We start from the raw sequence: 6,133 nt of genomic DNA on the forward strand, positions 1-6,133 counted from the left end.
TTTGTTGATCTGTCACATCTGAACCACAAAAATATAAAACTTCAGTTGATACTGGTGCAGTGCACACTAATCCCTTCAAAACATATGAAGAGAAAATCTATTTATATTGCTGGTGTGACAAGGAAATCACAAGATTTCACTTTAGTAAAAGCTGATGTCAGCCTGACTAAAAATGAATAGAAGAAACACCCTATTATAACTAGCCCAGAAACCCCATATATTTTGAACATAAAATACCTCCAAAGTAGGTATTTCAAAAAACAAAAAAAAAATCAGGTAGGCATTTGAGATAGTGGCTGTAATGACAGAAAGCATCCAGCAATTAAGCATCTTGCCTGGAGTGTCCAAGAATCCATCTACAGTAGGACTTCTGAAGGGGGAAGAGCAACAGGTACCAATTGCCACTTCGACAGTGCACCACTGGCAGTATAGAACCACTCGAGATGCTGTGATCCCCATCCATAAGATGATCTGAGAGCTGGAGAGCCAAGGGGTGGTCAGCAAGACCCACTCGCCCTTCAACAGCCCCATTTGGCCTGTGCAAAAATCTGAAGGAAAATGGAGAATGAGTGTGGACTATTGTGCATTGAATGAATTGACTCCACCACTGAGTGCTGCCGTGCCAGAGATATTAGAGCTCCAGTACGAGCTGGAGTCCAAGGCAGCAAGGTTGTACACCACTGTTGGCATTGCTAACGCATTATTCTCCATTCCTCTGGCAGCAGCATGCAGGCCTCAGTTTGCTTTCACATGGAGGGGCATGCAGTACACCTGGAACCGACTGCCCCAGGGTTGGAAGCACAGCCCCACCATCTGCCATGGACTGATCCAGACTGCACTAGAAAGGGGTGAGGCTCCAGGACATCTGCAATATATTGATGACATCATTGTGATAAAAAACAGCTGCAGAAGTGTTTGAGGAACAAAAATCATCCAAATCCTCCTGAAAGCTGGTTTTGCCATCAAAAAGAGCAAAGTAAAAAGACCAACTCGTGAGATTCACGATTCAGTTCATAGAAGTAAAATAGCAAGATAAACAGAGTCAAATTCCTACAAATGTCATCAACAAGATCACAGCTATGTCTCCACCAACCAATAAGAAAGCCGCGGCGGCAGCGAGGGAAAAGTCCAGTGGGGAAAGCCGAGCTGGGACTCGCCCTGGGCTCGGGGTGAGGCGGGGCAGCCCCGCGCCTGCCGCCACCGCCGGGGGTTTGCACTGCGCTCAGCCGGGCCAAAGGGACTCGGGTGCAGATGCCAAGGGGATGGCACATGCCCGGGGTGACAATGACGCGCGCTGCGATGTGCCAGAACGGTGAAGGAACCGATCCCGGAGAAGGCAGCGGGAACCACGAGAAGAGTGCCCGTGGCGGGGTCGGGGAGCAAAACGGCCACACCACGATCGGCCGCGTTTCCGCATTTGATTGATCAAATCGGCTACACCCTGATAGGAACCGCCGTGCCCCCTGTATCTGGCCGGGACCGGAGCGCCGGCGGCGGAGCTCGGAGGCGGCTCCAGCCCAGGTGGGACCGCGGTCGGTGCTTCCCCAGCTCGGGGCTCGCTGCGGGCGGAGGGGGCCGCGGTGAGGGCCAGGGGGTTCTGGCGAGTTCCTGGTGCCGGCTTCTTCCGTGTCCCCCTGCGCTGGGATCGCCGAGGGAGCGGCTGCCCGCGCTCTCCTCCTTGCCCGGATGGCCGGCATGGAGCCGGTGCCGCGGCAGCGATGGCTCATCGCGGCTGCTCTCGCTAGGACGGAGGCGGCTGCTCCGTGCCCGGCACCGTTCCCGGCCGTGCGGCACCGGGCTCGGGGCGCTGCTCGGGCGGGAGGTGTCCGTGCCCGGCTCGGGGCTGGCACGGCATGAACTTGAACCCAGTGCCTCAGAGCCCAAAGCGCTGCAGGCGCCGAGTGCGGGCACAAATCGGCGCATCCTGCCCGCTCCGGGGCCGAGGCTTCTCGGCGCTGTCCTGTGTGTCGGGATCCGCTCCGTGTGCCCAGGCAGGGAGCCGCGGCGGCCGTGCCGGCGCTCGGTGTGCCCGGGCTCCGAGGCGCCGGGGCAGGGAATCGTGCGGGGCACAACGGTGAGCAGCCCGGGGCTGCTGCTTCTCGCCCCTCGGCAGGCGGACTCCGAGCCGCAGCTGCCCCGGGCCAGCAGCAGCCGGCAGCTCGCAGGCGCTCTCAGCGCCCGGCCCGGCACGGAGCTGGGCTGCAGCGGCTGCAGAGCCACAGGGGCCGCGGCTGCGGCCACCGCAGAGCTCCCGGAGGCTGCGCTTGTCTCCGCACCTGCTGCCGCACCTCTGGGCAGCGGCGACAGCGCAGCCACAGCTGCCACCGCCCTCCTGAGCCCCCGCACGGCCGGCACCAGCAGCGACCTCTCACCGTGTCCCTTTCAGGGTGCCATCAGCGCGGCTGGAAAGCTGTTCCCGAGGCCGAGCCCTGAAAGGATTTGTCAGCAGTCCTGAGAGCAAGGTGCTGCTTGTTCCAGCCAGAGAGATGCCGGCTGTGAGCTGGAAGAGAGTCAATTGTGCTCCATTAATGTGGTTAAGAATGAAATCCCGGAGAAAAGATCAGCAAGAGGGAATAGATACAGAAGATTCCTGGGTGAGTGCAGAGTCACCCCTGTCCCCTCCCAAGGCCAGGGCTGGCAGGTGTGTGGCTGTTTCCCGATGTCTGGAAGAGGCCTCATGCTCTGCTGGGCCCCATCCGTGGCTGGAAGCAAGAGCCCCAGCTGCCCCCAAGGCTGTGCAGTTCTCCTGCTGCAGCCTGTCCCCACAGCTGTGTCCCTGCCTGTGCCCACAGCTGTGTCCCTGCCTGTGGCCAGGCTCTTGGCTCTCTGGTTGCCAGCTGAGGGAGGCCCACACTGCCTCAGGGCTCCCTGCTCTGCTCCCTGGCCATGGGCTGAGCAGATTGCAGGGCCGGCTCTGCTTCTGACAGCCAGCAGCTCTTTCCTGCTCCAGGTGAATGGTTCGGGTGCCATCCCGTGGGCACGGCGGTGCTGATTCTGCTGCTCCTGGTGCTGGTGTTGGCTTTGGGGGCGGCCTTGGCTGTGCTGGCAGGTGAGGGAGGGGCAGCAGCCTGGGCCCAGCCCCTCGGGGCAGAGCGGGCTCCCTGCTCCCTGCACAGGGGAATCCTCAGACCTTCTCCTCTTTCCCCCTGCAGCACCACAGGTTCCAGTCACACCTGCAACTCCGCTGTTGGTTCTGTGCTGTCCCTTTGACTGGATTGGGCCCAAGGGGGTGTGCTACTACTTCTCACTGGATTACAGCACTTGGGAGCAGGGTCAGGAACAGTGCTCCAAGCTCAATGCCTCCCTGGCCATTGCCAAGGATGAGGAGGCCATGGTGAGTGAGGGGCTGTGCGTGGGGTGGGGTGGCTGAGGGCAGCCTGGGGGTACTCCTGGGCCGGGCTCGGTGCTCGTAGGGCCGGGGCTGCAGCCCTGGGCCGGGGCCTTGCAGGGAAGGAGCTCCGGCGTGCGGGGGAGCCCCAGGCACGTGTCCCCCCGAGGGGCCGGGGCAGCTCCCATTCCTCTCTCCTGGGCAGGATTTGCTCTTCCGCCTCCGCGGGAACGGCGATTTCTGGCTCGGGCTGCGCAGACGGGGCGAGCGCCTGCACTGGGGGGACGGCAGCAGCTACAGCTCCCGGTGAGTGCCAGGGAGCTGGGCAGGGCCTGGGGGCACAGGGGCACAAGGGGTTTTCATGGTGTCTTGGTATGGCAAGACAGATGTCTGTTAAGAAAGGCAGGAGCCTTCCCTGAAATCGAAAATGCAAACCCCCCTCCCTCTGAATTATTATAATTTTGTAATGAAAAGGCTCTCCAGCAAAGATATGGGAGTAGGAAAAACACTTATTGACTAGGAGAACTAAAAATAGAAATGTAGTCATAGAAACAAAAAAATCCCTACTGGCTGGGTCAGAATATGCCCTGACACACTGTGGGTCTGGGTGTTGGTAGCAGTCCCATTCAATGGTGGCTGCAGCTCTCCTGCAGTAACAGGTGTGGTTGTGTTGGAGCAGTGATCCTATAGAAGGTTAGAGCTTTCCTCAGAAGGTCCAGTCATGGTGTAGATGGGCCTGGTCTTCCTTTTTGAAGTGGAAAAGGCTGCTGCGGAGTTCCAAACCTCAGATTGTATTCAGGCAGGAATGCTTGGCTCCTCCTCCTGGGCGGAGCATCTCACAACGGGATGATAGAATTTTATCAGCCAGGCAGCAACATTCACTTGCCCATTAACAGAATATATCTGCTGGAGGGAGGATTGATTATGGAAGAGATAAAGAAAACTGCCCAATTAACAGAAGATAACTGCTCCTCCTCTAACAGATGGGAATAAAAAAACCCCTGTTTCCAACCTAAGGCACTGGGAAACCAGCACTGGCTCTGCTCCTCCCTTCAGGGTTCCTGTCTTTGGCAATTCACAGTGTGTGTACCTGGCTGATGAGAGATTGAAGAGTGACAACTGTTCCAATGAGCGGCCGTATGTCTGCAGCTCCCGTGTAACAGGGGCTGCACAAAGGACCTTCTCCACGCTGGGCAGTGCCAGCTTCACCTCTGAGCCCAGCACAGCGCTGTCCTTCCTCAGCTGCGCCCTGTGCCTTGCACTTCCTCTCAGGGTCACCTCAGTGCCTCTTCATCCCCAGTGCCAGCGCTGGGCTGGGGCTGCAAAGGAAAAGTCTCTGCAATCCACACTGCCACCGATGCTGCCTGCAGGGAGTGCATTGCCCTCATATGTGGGTAACATGGCTCTCTCTTGAAAATTCTTTATATATGTCACAGACACCTTTTATGAAAAAACCTTTCCTTAGGATTTTTTCTCCTGAGAATCAGAGAAGCCTCAGGATTGGTTATCTGCTGCTGTAGAATGCAATGTGTAGACCTGTGATTGGTCTCATGTGGTTGTTTCTAATTAATGGCCAATCACAGTCAGCTGGCTTCGACTCTCTGTCTGCGATGCAAGCCTTTGTAATTCATTCTTTCTTCTTCTGTACTTTGCTAGCCTTCTGATGAAATCCTTTCTTCTATTCTTTTAGTATAGTTTTAATATAATATATATAATCAAATAATAAATCAAGCCTTTTGAAACATGGAGTCAGATTCTCCTCTCTTCCCTCATCCTTGGACCCCTGCAAACACTGTCACATATATACTGTTATATTATAGACCTTTATACTTATTTATAGCAGTTCATACATATTCAAACATTCATTTGAGTTAACATGTTCTTTTGGTTGGTTTGAACCTTTGACTTGACTTTGTTCTATCTTCTCGATTAAACAAATACATTTTATTTTTCAGCATTTCACAGTCTCTATTAAGCTATGGTCTAAGATAGAGTACATTACACCTCTATTTATAGAAGCTATAGGGTGCATAGATAAACGGACAGATTATATTGTATCAAAAGCAGTAATTACAAATTGTACTGTATCAGGATTTTTGTGATCCATAATAACTTGCAAAACAAAAGTTAGTACATAAATGAGAAAGCCAATACCTATATTTGTTATTTATAACATTATACAGCAAGCTCAAATGGGAAATCATTACAAACTGGCCTGAAGGTGACACTTCTGCATTGTCCTTGGAAGATGTAAGAAACCACCCTCAGTTTTGAAATCTTAAAGGTTTTTTTAACCTTAAAATACACAACAGACTAAATAAGGAAAAATTACAGCTCTGGGGGCCATGTGCTCGTTTACAAAATGGATGCTCTGCCTTTTATACCCTCAGCCCGTCCCAGAGTTTTGTCAGTGATCTCTTTCTCTCTTTCTCTGCCCTCCACAGGTGGAGATCACTTCCTCACATCTTGATTGGAGCTCAGGTGTTGTTCTGTGGCCTCTCCTGGTAATGAGCCAGCCCTCCCCAAATGCCCTGGGAACTGAGGCTGCTACATGGGGGAGGAAAAGGGAACTGTGGGGGCACATATTACAGGGACAGCACTCTACATCTACAAAACTTCTCACGTACACATAATATCTGTCTCTTAATTGTGAGAGCCAACCATCACAATATTCATCTATTTAAAAAAACCCTCTTTTCCTGACTCATTTGGCTTGAAGAATTAACTGCCATTTTCAATTCTGGTAATCTCTCAAAAAAATTTTAATGAGTCACACTAGAATCTGTTGATGAGGGTGAGGACAGT

Source organism: Melospiza melodia, chromosome 9, assembly GCF_035770615.1.
Source record: "Melospiza melodia melodia isolate bMelMel2 chromosome 9, bMelMel2.pri, whole genome shotgun sequence".
Lineage (NCBI taxonomy): Eukaryota > Metazoa > Chordata > Aves > Passeriformes > Passerellidae > Melospiza > Melospiza melodia.